The 18,406-nt window shown below is 46.4% G+C and overlaps 1 pseudogene; it reads right to left on the bottom strand.

The window, feature by feature from the left end:
- The window catches only part of LOC119338762, a 128,532-nt pseudogene extending 112,134 nt beyond the window's left edge, over positions 1-16,398 (bottom strand).
- Between the last annotated feature and the right edge of the window lie 2,008 nt (positions 16,399-18,406).

Consider the following 18,406-nt stretch of genomic DNA (forward strand, 5'->3'; position numbering starts at 1 on the left):
GCCCCCGACCCCGGCGCCGGCGCTCGCCGCCGACCCAGGCGCTCGCCCCCGACCCCGGCGCGCTCGCCCCCGACCCGTCGGCCCTCGCCTCCCTCCTCTGCTTCCTTGCCTCCCAACCTCGGCCGTCGTCGGGCCTGCCTCCTCGCCCCTGCACCCTCTGTTGATTCATTTCCGTTCTGGTGAATTTCAGGCGCTCGATATGTCCATTTTTTAGCAAAGGTCATGTCGAAATTTCCCGTGAATAGAGGCATGATTTGTGCTACATTGTTGGCATATCGAGTGCTGGCACACAGATTTCTTTTTATGTCATTTCTCATTTATTCATACCTTTAGAAATAAATGAGGACACTTAATCATAGGAAACATGTCGAACAATGAAGAAACTGGGCCTTCTGACCAAGATGCAGACGAGATGGATTATGAGGGTGAACAAGAGTACCTCGACTATTTGATTGCTAAGCAAGGTTTGCAGGTCGGCCTCGATGATGGTACTGACGCCGACATCGACACCGACGGCGCCGGCACCGATGGTGGCGCCGAGACCGGTAGGGAAGGTACTGGCGGGGAAGATACCGGCGGGGATGGTACCGGCCCTGATGCCGCTACCGAAAAGAGGAAGCATAAGAAGCAGAGGATACGAAAACCTAACAAACTAGGGATTGGATGACTTGTGATCACAAAGATGGCACCTGGCAAGTTTGAGCCGTTAGAGCCGGAAGAACCTCGCAAGTGCTATGGGAACCAAGTAGGATGCATCCTACGGCAATGTGCGAGCATCAACGACGATGACTTAAGGAGTAAAGAACATTTGACGCAGTTTCTCCAAACGAAGTTGCACAAGAGATTCAAGTTCCCCGACCGGGATGATAACATAGAACAACCGTGGGATGATCCAAAGATGAAAAAGATTAACAATCACGCCATGGGCATGTTCAGCAATGATTTGGCCTCCTGGAAAGGGAGGGTGAAACGAGCTATTGAGGCTGATTAACAATCTTTACTTCTCAATCTGTACAACAAAAATAACAAAAATATTTATCTTATTATCTCTATCAGATCTCACTTTTGCAAGTGGTCGTGAAGGGATTTACAACCCCTTTATCGCGTTGGTTGCAAGGTTCTTATTTGTTTGTGCAGGTACAAGGCGACTTGCGTGTAACCTCCTACTAGATTGATACCTTGGTTCTCAAAAACTGAGGGAAATACTTACGCTACTTTGGTGCATCACCCTTTCCTCTTCAAGGGAAAACCAACGCATGCTCAAGAGGTAGCAGTCATTGCTCACGAGAGGTCCATCATCTCCACTCAGAAAAAGGTCTTCTCCCTGATCCAGCTTCTCCTCCAATGCGGCCACATCCATCTTCAGCTTGTCGACTCTTTCCATGAAATCCTTGACTTCATCCTCATGCTCATAGTGGGCTTCACGTGCTGCAGCCTCCAGATCAAGTTCGCGATGGTGCAACTTTTGGATCATCTTCAAGCTACTACACATCTGAATCTCTAGAGCCCTGATGAGAGCCTCCAATGTCACGACCGGTTTTCCGGGTATTAATTTCCAGAAAATGGCCGTTGTGCTCACCAGCCCCAGGATTACTGTTAGCTGATGAGGCACCAAATTGATTCAGAAATTCCAAGCAAAATACAAATATGTAGTACAAGACCATTCTGGCCTATGAGTACAACAAGTGATTTCTAGAGGTTGACGGCGGAAGTGGTTTGTGGATCATCAGTGTCTATGGGATTCCATTTCCCAACAGGAACAGCTGACCAGGTTAACTCCTATCTTCACGAGGTTGCTATCATCGTTGCTTAGGTTCCGTGGCTGTCATCGCGTTGCTCCTCTCCAAACAAGAAATCTGGCCAAGACAATAGCCAGGGACAAGCCAGTGAGTACTTTGAATGTACTCGCAAACATTATGAACACGGGTATAATATAAATGATAATCGTGCATTGAAATATTCTAAGATCACATCGTCAGTCATAAAATAAAATCTCTAATGCAGACATGCAGGTTATTCATATGCAACACAAATAAGCAATAATGGAGTGGAAATAAAATGTCGCAGTCGGGCGTCTGTGCGACACCACATAAAGGGCTTATATCAAAATAAATAACAAGCGTGCCACAATCGGACGTCTGAGCGACATCGCAGAAAGGGCTTATATCAAAGTAAATAACAAGCATGCCACAGTCGGACGTCTGAGCGACATCGCAGAAAGGGCTTATATCAAAATAAATAACAAGCGTACCACAGTCGGATGTCTGAGCGACATCGCAGAAAGGGCTTATATCAAGAGTAAATGACAAGCAATGCCACAGTCGGGCGTCTCAGCGACACCACATAAAGGGCTTATAAAATAAATAATCACATTGAATATCCAGGAGGTAGAACCGTCCCAGGGATACTCAATAATTCAAATTATATAAAGGGTTAGTCCATAATAAACATAACATAATTATCACATGTCATCAGTCATGATCCACGTTCTGGTTTAGTAGTTTCTCCTCCGAAGACCGACACTAAGACCGACACTTGACCCAACCCAGACTGTAGTCCTTAACCATGGATACGGCTATTCGAATAGGTTTAATCTCTGCAGAGGGTGTACTCTTTACCCACGAGCAACGGATTCCATTAGTCCATTGGGACTAATTCCGTCTATGGCCTTTTAGTTGAAAACGCACCTGACTTGCACACACCAGCTTAACTCACCGGTGTCTGGAATCACCCACGACACCTGTCAAGCAAAACTCTAAGTGGGGAGGCTACAACCTCGCGTAGCATGGGATCAAATTTATATCGCGCGCTCTAAGGGGTGGCCTCCCCTCTCGGTCCCAACCGAAAACACCCATGCCGCCGGACCAGGTGGCCTGCCTACCGGCTACAACCGATATCTTCCACCATGGCCTCTCTGTACGGTGTGTGCTAGAAAGGCATTGACGACTTACTGAACCGTACCATACCTGCGGTAGGGACAAGTGGTAGTACAAGATAAGTATGGGGGTTACTGGAACAAGACTCGATCTATGGCCGACTCAGGAGGTTTATGAATTTCCTGCATGACATGTATAACAAATATATTTCAACCAACAGAATCACCGCTCATTATACCTTACTATGCCATACCGGACATAACCGTCCCGACGGAGACCGGCGACAAGCTCACGCCTACCCAAGGCAGAGGCTTTCTCGGATTCCTTCTGGCATGCATGCAAGGCACATGAGGATGATTACCATCACAAGTGTGTTCATTTCCAACAGCATGGAAATCACTAATATGCATCCATGCAAATGATCATATCACATGAAATAACAAGTCCTCCGAAATGAGGTGGTGTTATAAACGTGTCAACGAACACACCAAAAATATTATGCCGGGGCTCAGAATGCTTGCCTTCAAGTTGTGGAGTGGTGAGGTGCATCTCCAAAACTTTTGAAAGTTTTCTCCTCTCTCCCAAAACCCTATTTAAAATATTTCTTAATTAACACACATTTCCAAAACAGTACAAAAAAGTTGTCTGAAATTTTTTGAAATAAATCTTAAAGTAAACTAGACAATATTTGGGAGAGGTAGGAAAAAGAATCAATCCATTTGGAGTTATATTTAAAAAGTTATAGGCAGTCAAAGCTGTGGTCAAAATCTGTTTTTAAGAAAAATAAAACAGAAAAAGAATAACGATTCGGACTGTCCACGTCGAAGGCGTATTCTAAAAATACGTTTCCACTTATGCCTGCGTGGACCGCGCCTGAGTCACTGACAGTGGACCCGCCTGGCCCACTGGTCAGGTTTGACCAGTCCACGCGCGTGTCGCCTCCTCCGGCCGAAACAGAGGTGGAGCTCCGGCGAGGCTCGCCGGTGAATGACGGCACCGTTCTGAGAACGGAGGCCATCCGCGTGCTCAGGGGATCAAGATGGTCACTACGGTGGTTGATACGGTCTCTAGGGTGGACGGAGCTGCTGGCGGCGAGCTTCGCAGTGGACGGTGGTCGTCGGGCAAAGTGATTTTTCTCCCGCAGTGAGTCCTGATCAAAATCGAGCAGGGGGATGGATTCACGAGGGGGAGAGGAAGCTCCTGGTGAAGAGAGTGGAGTGGGGGAGGCTTTGGTGGCGCCGGAATGGCCAGGACAGTGGCGGCGGTTGCAGTTGCCGGAGGTGGGGAAGAAGACCTTCCCGGGTCGATTGGCTGCCACGGGAGAACTAGGGGAGCATTCTGAGGCTGCCTGTGTGCTCGGAGGGGCTCAAGGGACTTCCTTTTATAGCGCTCCCAAGTCGGTTCGCGGCGGCCGTGGATGAGCTCATCGGCGACCGCCGTTCTGTAGCTTGCAGGGCATCATGGCGGGGATGCAGATGGCGGCAGGAGCTAGCGGACGAGCGGGTACTGCTCCAAGGGCGAGCTGGCGAGCGGGCGTGGCTCGGGCGGCACCGACCAGTGCAGGGTCTGTCGGGCGGCAGTGGCGGCTAGCTGCTGGCTTGCCGGAGACGTGGCGAGGGATGCGGTACTCGCGGGGTGTACGTGTCGATGGCTTGGCCCTACGCTGCGAGCGGCAAAGTGAATGGATAAGCTTGGGGAAACAGGCCAGAGGCACGGCGGCTCGAGCGCGGCACGTGCAAAAAGCGCCCTGCTCGCGCCCAGAGCACGCACGGTACATGCTCGACGAAATGCTAATGCACGGAAGGGGGCTCCAAACTGCAAGAGAGTTAGCAGGGTGGGGTTGTAGGTTAGGGCAAAACCATGGGACATGCTGGTTTGGTCAGGGAATCAAGTTCACAAAGTAAACCAAACTTCATGCCAAAACTGTCCATGCTCTCAAGGTGTTTGACAAAATGCCACGGGCACCTAGGCATTTCTTGGAGTGGCCAATTTCTCCAGATCAGTGTCTCTTTGGATGGACAAGTGGGTGGTGAGGTTAGTTTGTCCAAAGCACAAACTTGTTAGTGCAATTTTTGCAGAACTTCAATTCTGGACAGAAGGTAAATGGCATCAATGCATGGATAAACAATCTCCCAATGGGTTCATGCTCTTGGACTTAAGGGTTTGGTAAGGTGTACTACAAGTAGGAAAAGGAATCACAGCAAAAGGAGCAAGTTAAAATATAGTTGTAGTACAAATCCTCAACTTGGGCCAGAATGGAAATGAGGATGATTCACTCAACTTTTCCAAAGAACATCACTAGGTTATTGCATAAAGTTGAAGACTATGCTTCTACTGACATCCCAAAATTTTGGTGGAAGCTTTAAAGAAATAAATAAATAGGTTGTAGTGCAAATCTGCCCACTGGACCAGATTTTCAAATAAGGTGTAGAGCTCAAAACATTCAATGGGCAGAAGATATTTTTGCACAAAAGTGGTTTAAATACTCCATATGACATCTCCAAATTTTGGTGGGATTTTTGAATGAATTTATAAAAGGGTTGCAGTTCAAATGGGACCATAAACCATGGGAAAATCATTTTTTCAAGAAAATAAAGATCAGGAATAATATTATATAATTAATTCCTCTGATAAAAGAAATTATTTTCTTGAGAGGGTAAACAAGTCCAATATCATAATGGAAAAGTTCTCACTGAAGGAAACAACTCCAAGGTAAAAAGGAAATGTTTCAAAAAATCAAAAGGGAGCCTAGAAAATAAAAGTTTTAAATTTTCTGGCAAAGTTTTTATTAACAAAACAAGGCTAAAATTTTGGGGTGTCACAACACTACCACCCTTAAGAAAAAATCTCATCCTCGAGATTTGCTAAAAGCTGATTTAATAAAAAAATATGCATTGAAACAAAACATTCTACAGTGAGAGGGCAATAAGTGGTGCAAAAATACAGTGTGGGGTACTGTCGCTGCGTGGAAAAATCTAAGGTTTTGGCAAGAAAACGAGGGATTTCTACACTGGGTATAAATTTAGAATAAATTCTAAATTTAATAATACGCTGGTCGTACCCGAGAGCACAGTGCTCTCTCTGGCTGACCGGTGGACCCGGGTCCACTGTCAGCCTCTTCTTCTTCCTCTGGCTCTTTCTTCTTCCTCTCTCCCGCGTGCTTTCCCGCGCTTTCTCACCGGCGACGCCTAGCATGTAGGGCATCTAGGCCGTACCGTGGTAGCGCGCGGCGTGCTAGCTGCCAGTGAAGCGTGCACTCACCTCGCGGGCCAGTGCGTTGTCGGCACTGCTCGAGGATTCGCCTCCGAACACCGGCGATCGGGCGACGAGCGGCGCTGGTGGACCTCGCCCACCGTACATCGAGCTCGAGCTATAAAACAGCCGAGGTGTTCTTCTCTTCTCCTCACACCTGGCCTCGATTTTCCTTCTCCTTCCTTCTCCTCTGTTTTCATTTACCGAAGCTCGAGGCGAGGCTCTAATGGTGGCGGTGGTGCCGGACTGGTATGTGATCCTGTTGTGCGGAGGGCTGGCAGCGGTGCTGGGGCTCTGCGTGCTCCTGTGCGTGATGATCCTCGATGATCGTCGTGATGCTGCTGCTCGGGTGTTGGCTCTCCGCGGTGGTGGTGATCACGAGGAGTAAGTGGGGTGTGTCGGCGCTGATTGTTGTCGGGAGGTGCTCAGTTAGATGTAACACCGTTGCAAGGTTTTGCAAGCAGTGTATGTGCTCGAATGATTATGGTTGTGAGTCTGCTGTCTGGGTGCTGCGGGAAAATAAAATTAATCCATGTCGTGAGAAGATGTATGATGCAGCAATTTAGGGAAGAAAAAATCGTGAGAGAAAACAGTAATACATTAGAGTCAAACCGCAACAGAGCTACTCACATTAATAAAAACTAAATGATTTACTTGCCGCGCAAACTCGGGGTACCACGCATAAGTTACAACACATAAATAAAAGTTGCGATAATAAATACAGCAGTGACGTCTAAATTGAAAACGGTAACTGGACGAGGTCCTGAGAAAATGTCTCTGGCACTGGAATACACTCCTCTTCTATCGGGGAAAGTGGGTTGACCAGACGATGGATGTGTCTCTCCTGGTCGGGCCTCAGTGGTCTGCCGATGGCGACCTGAGGATTTAAATCCGCGAGACTCTGGAGATAACCCATCACGTGCTGGGTTAAACGCTCTTGAGCGATGACGTACTGGACAAGGTTGGCCGGGACTGGGTCTCTCTCAATTCGTCCACCGGGAAAAGATGTTACTCCTCCGGGTGCTGCATGGCTCGGAAAGTAATAATACCCTCGTTCACTGGCATAGGGTACCGCGAATCGAAGGCGAGCAAGTGCTTCGTACACAGCAGCTTCTATGGCCATATGTGGGGTTGGCATAGATTTCCCCACGAAGGAGACCTCCGTTGGGTCTTGGTTTGGGTTTACAGGAGGGATGTGCACTGCTGCCCAATATCTCGAGGTGGAAGGGGTGATTCTCGATTTGAACAGCTCATACTGGGGTGGCTGGGTAGCGCCCATGGTACTGCAGGTAAAATCCCACAATATTTTGACAAAACTACTCGGGGTTGCATCTGGGGTTCTCAGATAAATACTAGGTCTCGGCATGGCAAGAAATGGTTGTGAGGGTGGTGCACAAGGTGAGGGGTGCTTGGCAAGGTCACGCGGTGGCATTTTTATAGCACCGGAGCTGGATCACTTTACCGTGGTGAAAGGTAAAGAATTTTGTCAGTTCCGCTCCAAGGGTCAGAGTCAAAGCCACAGATACACACATCTCACTAAAGTGACGTATCACTGTGGGGTTTGTCGGGGTGGTTTTGGTAGCTGTGCCTGGGATAGAAAAATCACACTGCATGCTAATATATCCATGCAAGGCTACTATTTAAAACAGAGGCACGACGACAGGCTGCATTTATTTACAAGGTCACACGATTACAAAGCGAGGATACACTGGAACTCGACACTACTTGGTGACTTAGTCTACCTCGTTTACATCCAAGCGGGCGTGCCTTGTGGATGTCGAGGCTTCTCCACGGGTCTCACCATCGGAATTAGCTGGAGAGGGTTGAGGGGCTGCATGCTCGGGGTAGCGATGATGACCATCGCGGGGATTGTTGGCCACAATCCCGTTGGAGTGTGCTCCCAAAAGACGACGAAGTACTTCTGGGGTCATCAAAGCACCTTGGTTGACGGATGGGGCTGACCTCAGGGTCTCGATCGGGTGTCCGAACAGCACGACTGGGTTGTCGGCGTCGGGCTCGTTTTCTTCTCTCGCCGGGGCTCGACGAACCAGCTCTCCACGAGCAGCGATCAGATCAATGGTGATTTGATCGAACAGTTCCTCTAGTGCACCTACATAGCGCACTAGGTGTAGCAAAGCAGGATCCGTCTCGTGATCTCCGTTGGCAACTTGGGGTGGTATGCCATACCCTTCACGTTTGGGCTAGTAGTGAAATGAGCGACAGTTAACTCTGGGCGACAAGTGTCGGAGTTGAACTATAGCCTCTCGCGCCGCTAGCTGGACGGCTTGTGGCTCAAAGGAAGTTGTCCTTCCGGTGAACCTGTAGGGGCGTTCGGGCGCTAGACCCCTACCGTAGATGTGTACAGTGGCCCAGAATTGACGGCTCTCACCGCTCATGGGTCCTTGGTACACCACATATTCTGGTGGCTCTTCTAACGCATAGGCACGACGGGTGAGGTTTGCGAGTATGGTAACAAAGCCTCCAAGGTTGGTTGTTGTGGTCTCGTTGTGCACGACGGGACCAGGCATTGTGGCTCGGTTTGGGGTAGAGGCTGTGCTGTGCTGGTTTGGGGCTAGCGTGCCCTTTTTATAGTAAAAGGGGACGGAGTCTTCCTTCGCATGCTTGCGAATGAGACACCTTGGGTGCTGGTCACTGGTGCGTGATCGACAGGCTAGGTTGATAGGTTGGGCACCGACTGCCAAAAGTGTCGGGGTCACTGTGTGGCTATCTTGCACGAGAATCTTGGCTGGGGTGTGGTTATGGTCTGGTGGGTTGGTTTGCCTAAGTTTATCGACCTGGCTAAGATAGGATTAGCCAATGGTCAGCCTGGCTCTGATACCAAGTCTGTCACGACCGGTTTTCCGGGTATTAATTTTCAGAAAATGGCTGTTGTGCTCACCAGCCCCAGGATTATTGTTAGCTGATGAGGCACCAAATTGATTCAGAAATTCCAAGCAAAATACAAATATGTAGTACAAGACCATTCTGGCCTATGAGTACAACAAGTGATTTCTAGAGGTTGATGGCGGAAGCGGTTTGTGGATCATCAGTGTCTATGGGATTCCATTTCCCAACAGGAACAGTTGACCAGGTTAACTCCTATCTTCACGAGGCTGCTATCATCGTTGCTTACGTTCTGTGGCTGTCATCGCGTCGCTCCTCTCCAAACAAGAAATCTGGCCAAGACGATAGCCAGGGACAAGCCAGTGAGTACTTTGGATGTACTCGCAAACATTATGAACACGGGTATAATATAAATGATAATCGTGGGTTCAAATATTCTAAGATCACATCGTCAGTCATAAAATAAAATCTCTGATGCAGACATGCAGGTTATTCATATGCAACACAAATAAGCAATAATGGAGTGGAAATAAAATGTCGCAGTCGGGCGTCTGTGCGACACCACATAAAGGGCTTATATCAAAATAAATAACAAGCGTGCCACAGTCGGATGTCTGAGCGAGATCGCAGAAAGGGCTTATATCAAAATAAATAACAAGCGTGCCACAGTCGGATGTCTGAGCGACATCGTAGAAAGGGCTAATATCAAAATAAATAACAAGCGTGCCACAGTCGAACGTCTGAGCGACATCGCAGAAAGGGCTTATATCAAGAGTAAATGACAAGCAATGCCACAGTCGGGCGTCTCAGCGGCACCACATAAAGGGCTTATAAAATAAATAATCACATTGAATATCCAGGAGGTAGAACCGTCCCAGGGATACTCAATAATTCAAATTATATAATGGGTTAGTCCATAATAAACATAACATAATTATCACAAGTCATCAGTCATGATCCACGTTCTGGTTTAGTAGTTTCTCCTCCAAAGACCGACACTAAGACCGACACTTGACCCAACCCAGACTGTAGTCCTTAACCATGGATACGGCTATTCGAATAGGTTTAATCTCTGCAGAGGGTGTACTCTTTACCCACGAGCAACGGATTCCATTAGTCCATTGGGACTAATTCCGTCTATGGCCTTTTAGTTGAAAACGCACCTGACTTGCACACACCAGCTTAACTCACCGGTGTCTGGAATCACCCACGACACCTGTCAAGCAAAACTCTAAGTGGGGAGGCTACAACCTCGCGTAGCATGGGATCAAATTTATATCGCGCGCTCTAAGGGGTGGCCTCCCCTCTCGGTCCCAACCGAAAACACCCATGCCCCCGGACCAGGTGGCCTGCCTACCGGCTACAACCGATATCTTCCACCATGGCCTCTCTGTATGGTGTGTGCTAGAAAGGCGTTGACGACTTACTGAACCGTACCCTACCTGCGGTAGGGACAAGTGGTAGTACGAGATAAGTATGGGGGTTACTGGAACAAGACTCGATCTATGGCCGACTCAGGAGGTTTATGAATTTCCTGCATGACATGTATAACAAATATATTTCAACCAACAGAATCACCGCTCATTATACCTTACTATGCCATACCGGACATAACCGTCTCGACGGAGACCGGCGACAAGCTCACGCCTACCCAAGGCAGAGGCTTTCCCGGATTCCTTCCGGCATGCATGCAAGGCACATGAGGATGATTACCATCTCAAGTGTGTTCATTTCCAACAGCATGGAAATCACTAATATGCATCCATGCAAATGACCATATCACATGAAATAACAAGTCCTCCGAAATGAGGTGGTGTTATAAACGTGTCAACGAACACACCAAAAATATTATGCCGGGCATCAGAATTCTTGCCTTCAAGTTGTGGAGTGGTGAGGTGCATCTCCAAAACTTTTGAAAGTTTTCTCCTCTCTCCCAAAACCCTATTTAAAATATTTCTTAATTAACGCACATTTCCAAAACAGTACAAAAAAGTTGTTTGAAATTTTTTGAAATAAATCTTAAAATAAACTAGACAATATTTGGGAGAGGTAGGAAAAAGAATCAATCCATTTGGAGTTATATTTAAAAAGTTATAGGCAGTCAAAGCTGTGGTCAAAATCTGTTTTTTTAAAGAAAAATAAAACAGAAAAAGAATAACGATTCGGACTGACCACGTCGAAGGCGTATTCTAAAAATACGTTTCCACTTATGCCCGCGTGGACCGCGCCTGAGTCACTGACAGTGGACCCGCCTGGCCCACTGGTCAGGTTTGACCAGTCCACGCGCACGTCGCCTCCTCCGGCCGAAACAGAGGCGGAGCTCCGGCGAGGCTCGCCGGCGAATGACGGCACCGTTTGGAGAACGGAGGCCATCCATGTGCTCAGGGGATCAAGACGGTCACTATGGTGGTTGATATGGTCTCTAGGGTGGACGGAGCTGCCGGCGGCGAGCTTCGAAGCGGACGGTGGTCGTCGGGCAAAGTGATTTTTCTCCTGTAGTGAGCCCGATCAAAATCGAGCAGGGGGATGGATTCACAAGGGGGAGAGGAAGCTCCTGGTGAAGAGAGTGGAGTGGGGGAGGCTTTGGTGGCGTCGGAATGGCCGGTACAGTGGCGGCGGCTGCGGTTGCCGGAGGTGGGGAAGAAGACCTCCCCGGGTCGATTGGCTGCCATGGGAGAACTAGGGGAGCATTCTGAGGCTGCCTGTGTGCTCGGAGGGGCTCGAGGGGCTTCCTTTTATAGCGCTCCCAAGTCGGTTCGCGGCGGCCGTGGATGAGCTCGTCGGCAACCGCCGTTCTGTAGCTTGCAGGGCATCGTGGCGGGGCTGGAGATGGCGGCAGGAGCTAGGATGAGCGGGTACTGCTCCAAGGGCGAGCTGGCGAGCGGGCGTGGCTCGGGCGGCGCCGACCAGTGCAGGGGCTGTCGGGCGGCAGTGGCAGCTAGCTCCTGGCTTGCCGGAGACGTGGTGAGGGCTGCGGTACTCGTGGGGTGTACGTGTCGATGGCTTGGCCCTACGCTGCGAGCGGCAAAGTGAATGGATAAGCTTGGGGAAACAGGCCAGGGGCGCGGCGGCTCGGGCGCGGCACGTGCAAAACGCGCGCCCTGCTTGCGCCCAGAGCACGCACGGTACATGCTCGACGAAATGCTAATGCACGCAAGGGGGCTCCAAACCGCAAGAGAGTTAGCAGGGTGGGGTTGTAGGTTAGGGAAAAACCATGGGACATGCTGGTTTGGTCAGGGAATCAAGTTCACAAAGTAAACCAAACTTCATGCCAAAATTGTCCATGCTGTCAAGGTGTTTGACAAAATGCCATGGGCACCTAGGCATTTCTTGGAGTGGCCAATGTCTCTAGATCAGTGTCTCTTTGGATTGACAAGTGGGTGGTGAGGTTAGTTTGTCCAAAGCACAAACTTGTTAGTGCAAGTTTTGCAGAACTTCAATTCTGGACAGAAGGTAAATGGCATCAATGCATGGACAAACAATCTCCCAATGGGTTCATGCTCTTGGACTTAAGGGTTTGGTAAGGTGTACTACAAGTAGGAAAAGGAATCAAAGCAAACGGAGCAAGTTAAAATATAGTTGTAGTACAAATCCTCAAGTTGGGCCAGAATGGAAATGAGGATGATTCACTCGACTTTTCCAAAGAACATCACTAGGTTATTGCATAAAGTTGAAGACTATGCTTCTACTAACATCCCAAAGTTTTGGTGGAAGCTTTAAACAAATAAATAAATAGGTTGTAGTGCAAATCTGCCCACTGGACCAGATTTTCAAATAAGGTGTAGAGCTCAAAATATTCAATGGACAGAAGATATTTTTCCACAAAATTGGTTTAAATACTCCATATGACATGTCCAAATTTTGGTGGGATTTTTGAATGAATTTATAAAAGGGTTGCAGTTCAAATGGGACCATAAACCATGGGAAAATCATTTTTTCAAGAAAATAAAGATCAAGAATAATATTATATAATTAATTCCTCTGATAAAAGAAAATATTTTCTTGAGAGGGTAAACAAGTCCAATATCATAATGGAAAAGTTCTCACTGAAGGAAACAACTCCAAGGTAAAAAGGAAATGTTTCAAAAAATCAAAAGGGAGCCCAGAAAATAAAAGTTTTAAATTTTCTGGCAAAGTTTTTATTAACAAAACAAGGCTAAAATTTTGGGGTGTCACATCCAAGTCTTGGACAAACGAGTGAACGAAGTCATCATCTCTGGTGCGGATGATCTCTCCCTCTGCAGTCCTGCGAGAAATCATGGTGTGGTCTGATCCAACAAGCTCGGATCTATATTCCTCCTGTATGCGTCCAAGTGCACTATGAACTGCTATGTCTGTCCCGAGGATCCAATTGGGAGCAGTGAACCTGAAGTCAATGGGCGCGGAGAGGTTTCTGAACGTCCTCCCTGGTATGTGCACCTTAATCCTGTAGCGACGGTCTTCTAGAAATGCCATGGTAGGGGTCCTAGTGATTGAAGGCAGAGCAATCTTTTATTCCTTAGAAATCTGGACCAGCCTCCTGCCGAAAAGCAGGGTTTCATCTGGCTGGCAAAACTCTAGGAGCAGAACAGGGATGAACTTGACGGCCATCTAGAATGTTGAAATCAGAGAGAAGTCAGAAATGAACAGGGGAGAATTACGGAATAATAAAGAAATAAGGTAAATAGTCTCTTCCTATGGCTTTCCGATCCTAGGGGTTACGTCCTATGGTCAGCGTGTGCTCTGATACCATCTCTGTAACGACGCGACCCAAAACCGGTCAAGTCTCTATGTAGTTGTGTCATCCCAAGATCATGTTGGCACACACAGTACATTGTTGAAAAGATTCAAAGTTCAATCACACCTGAATTTATTACATGATTCTCATATCGAGTCTTTATTACATCATAATAAATTCGGCCGAAGGCCAACTCATGGGAAATAAACTAAATAAAGCTGCGGAAGCATAGACGAAATAGCGAGTCCATCCGACTCCATAGGGCAATCGCCAAGCATGGATCGCAGCCTCACTCCTGGTCGGAAAACTCCTCTGCAACATAAGACATTACAGTCGTGTAGGTCAGCATTTTTGAATATGCCGGCAAGTCATGAAGAGAGAACAACAATAAAATTACTAATACTATATGCAATTTGGTTGTGGGGCTCCAAGTTTTAAGTTTTTGTGAAAAAGCCAATTTTTCCTACAACAAAGGACTTGTTTGCAATTACTACAAAATGTTGGTTGTTATTGAGATGGTTCCACCAACCAATGTCTCATTCCCAATTATCAAAATAACCCCTCAATTAATTTATTAAGTTCGGTGTTGAGAGTTCCGAAATACTCCAATTTCCAGAGGCTCAAATTGTCCGTAACCGGGGACACGGCTAATCGATTAGGTCTTCACTCTGCAGAGTCTTGTGCACTTTACCCGCAAGAATCGTTCCCTCCTTTTAAGTCTTTGCACTACCTGGTGTTTGAACACGGGATGAACAAAACAAGGTCTTCTGAAGAGTTCCTCTGGGCCACTGCCGGTGCCCATCCAATCCTACCGTTCTTCTACATCTCGTAGCACCGTCCGGCCAGAGTCACGCCTATGGTCGACCAAGACAGAGCCCATAATGGCTTGCGGCTGCACAGGTAAGCTTCCGGTCAATGGGGTATCCATCCATCTCTTCGTGGCTGGGTGAAGCTTTCCGCAAGATGTCATGGCGCTTCTCCATGCATACTGGCCATCCGCTGGTTTCTTCAGGGTGCCCATCAACCGTCCTCCACCCAGTAGTGAATTTTGAAGTCCATCTTGAGCTTGAAGTCATGGGGTTGTCATCATCTTGACTCTCACATCTCCCTTATGAATCACTCAACCAACCCCATCTACGAAAGCATAGCAATCAACTACATCATCCCTGGCATTGGTAACAAGGGGAATGGGTTCATCCTACCTCATGATACTACTCAAGAACATAACTTAAAATTCTCCTACTGCATGCATGGTGGGGAGGAATAATTCTAATGCAACAAAATCATAGGTATTGTAAAACATGACCAAATGACTTGCCTGGTTGACGGTCTTCGAAAGCTAGCGACTTGTAATAGCAGGCCTCGCACTCCGGAAATTCTACCGAGTCAAACAATAGCACAAATAAGTATACTACAATATAACATATTAGCAAGTACAAGTAAATCACCCAAGCACTCAAATCAAAACCAAGGAAAACTCGAAGAAAAACAAAACAAGGTTTTCATCACTTCAAGCAACAACTAAGAAATAGTTTTATACCACTAAAACTATTCTTAACAGAACCTAAACAAGGGTTTTGCTAAGTAACAGAAAGGAAAACATCATACAAACTAGATGCAAAAAGAATCACATCAAAAGCTATTATAGAACTCCTATTATGCCTAAAACAATACTAGCAATAAAATAAAATAAAACTTTTTATTCTACTATAAATAAAAGTTCACCCTCTGTATCTACAGAAGCTAATCTAAAATAAATGATAACATAGGAAAAATAAAATTCTATAATAACTAGAACAGCAGGAAAATAGTAGCAAGCTAAATAAAACTAGAAAAGCTTGATTTCGACTAAAACTAATTTTAATACAACCTAAAAATACCCAAACAAGTTCCTACTGCTAGGCAAAGTCAAAACTAAGCAGTAGCAAAAAGAATCACTAAAATAAAATTATTCTAGCTCAATTTATGGCAGAAAAACTAATCTGAATAAAACTAATATAAAACTATTTTTATAAACTTAAACGTGGCCTAACCTATTTTCTGCATAAACTACAGCAAATTTTTAAGCTAACAAAAAAAGAATCAACTAAAAACAACAAACAAGCTAAAAGATACAGCTAAAACAAAAACAGAACTATTTCTGCTAAAACTGAAACTAAAACTAAAACAAAAAAGAAAACAGACGTGAATGGGCCTATCTAACACTCAGGCGCAATATAACTAAAACGTGCCCACGTCTAACAGAACAAAATCGGAACGGCCCGATCTAACTGAACCAGTAACTAAACCACAAAATAAACCGGACTAAAACCGGCTAAAAAACAAAAACCTAACCATTCGCATGTTCTAATCTAGGCCTTAGGTTGGAGATCGGACGGCGGGGAGCGGCTCCGGCGACTTACATAAGGTGGCGATGGACGACGGCGGCTCGGGCGACGATCGTGCGGTGGCTTTGGTGGTCCTGGGCGGCGAAGGAGGCGTCGGGCGGGTGCGGCGGCTCGAGAGGAGGTCGGGGTGGAGTCGGTAGAGCTCGGGGCGACGGAGGTGATCGAGGCGAGCTTGGGTGAGCTCCTGCTCTGGCGGTCGGCGGACGAGCTCGGAGTTGATAGCGTTGGGGCTCCTGGACGGGGAGATGGTGTCAGGGAGGGGTGGAGTGAAGAGGAGGTTCGGGCGAAGATGCTTGGGAGGGCAGGGGGTGCTCACCGGCATCGGAAGTGGCGGTGAACCGAGGCGGCAGCGGCGAGATCGGTTTCGTGAGTGCGTGGGCGGTGGTGGGGTTTAGGCTAGGGTTTTAGGGGGGGTCGAGAGAGGAGGGAGCTGGGTATATATGGGACACGGAAGTGGGCGAGGGGGCGACGCGGGATCGCGATCCCGAGAAGATCGCGGCGACGGGCGGCTCGGGTCACGCTCTCGCACGGCTTTGTGTGCGCTAGGGGAAAGAGAAGGCGTGGGGAACGCGGGTCAGCGAGGGAGAGAGGGAAAGGGTTCGGTCTGGCGATCGAAGCGGAGGCGTCTCGGGCGCTGCAGCTCGCTGGCTGGGCTGGCGGCTCGTCCGTGCTAGGCTGCGGCCTCGCTAGCTGGGTCGTCGGCTTGGCCAGCTCGGGGGGAGGCTTTTCCCTCTTTTTTGAATAACTACAGAGAGAAAACACTAAATAGAGGAAAAAATATATTTTTATATATAGGACATATATATATTAAAAAAACTCAGGGGAATTTATCCTACAACGTGGACATTTTTCCAGGGGCAAAACACAAACTAAAAAAGTATTTTCTGAAAATCCCAAATAAAATTCAAATTTGAATTCAATTTTTTTGCAATATTTTTCTTTTGACATTTCTGGAGTGTCATGTTTACTCCTCTCATACATTTGCTCAAGTATTCGTCAGGCATTTTTGAAATAAATTTCAATTGCCAGTCAAGTTCAAATTCAAGAAAAACTCAACTGCCTCTAAAAATTTCAAATGCCACTCAATTTCAAACAATATGCATAGATGATTAGCTAATAATTATAAAACATTCCAAATTAAAAATTTGGGATGTTCCATTTAAACAAAGGGAAGGAGAAAATTTAAAATATGATTGGTATAAAATTAGCAATGCTCAGAATAGATCTACTTGAAAGCAATCTACTGTCCTTCTCCTTCGAATTTTTATGTGGGTGTTACTCCTTGGAATAGATATGTTCTCGATACTATTACCGGGGGAGTTTTTGGGGAGCCATACTTTTGATTCCTACAATGCTTTGATATATTTGTTAGGCCCGCCACCTGTTTTGATCAATGGAACTATTATAACCTTGGAACATGTGATACAAAGGCTTGGTATTATTGAGAATAAAATTTCTACCATTAAGTTGATCAAAAATTTGGATAAAAGTATTCATAATCAGATTTCTCAATATGGATCTTAATTAGGAGTTACTTTGAAGAATCTTAAATAAAAGGAACCTATAGTCAATGAGAAGATAGATCAGCATTCTGCTAGAATTGGCAAACTAGAGGACATTATTACCAACTTGGGTTCCGCTTTTTCTTCCATTAAAACTACTCAAAATCTTCCTCCTACTAAGACTGCCAAGTTTATTTACGTTCCTAATAATAAGGGTGAATCTTCTAGTAAAGAAAATGAAGATCTCAAAACAATTAGTGTTCGCCCCAATTTCCTCGATATTATTAAGGAACCGTTTGCTACGAATTCATTTCTTGATATCTTGCCTAGGAGTTTGATCATTGATAAAACCAAAGAATCTCCTAAATATTATATGTGTGCAATTGAAGAGTTGGATACCAAAGATGACAATACCTAGATCTATTCGTGTTTTATGCCTAGCTAAGGGCGTTAAATAATAGCGCTTGTTGGGAGGCAACCCAATTTTATTTTTGTTCTTTGCTTTTTGTTTCTCTTTTGCTTTGAATAATTCATCTAGCTTGTGGTTAGATGTGGTTTTGTGTTTTAATTGGTGTTTGTGCCAAGTAAGACCTTTGGGATAGCTTACGGTGATAGTTGTTTTGATCTTGCTGAGAAACAGAAACTTTTGCGCCCAGGAAAATAATTTATTAATTCACAAAGTCGTGCTTTTGATATGATTCTTGTTGCACTAGATTGGTACACAAATTTCCCAGGTTGTTCTAATTTTTCAGAATTTTTGGAGTTACAGAAGTATACGAAGTTTCCAGATTGCTACAGATTCTATTTTTGACAAATTCTGTTTTCTTT

This window comes from Triticum dicoccoides, chromosome 7B (genome assembly GCF_002162155.2).
Source record: "Triticum dicoccoides isolate Atlit2015 ecotype Zavitan chromosome 7B, WEW_v2.0, whole genome shotgun sequence".
NCBI classification, from domain to species: Eukaryota; Viridiplantae; Streptophyta; class Magnoliopsida; order Poales; family Poaceae; genus Triticum; species Triticum dicoccoides.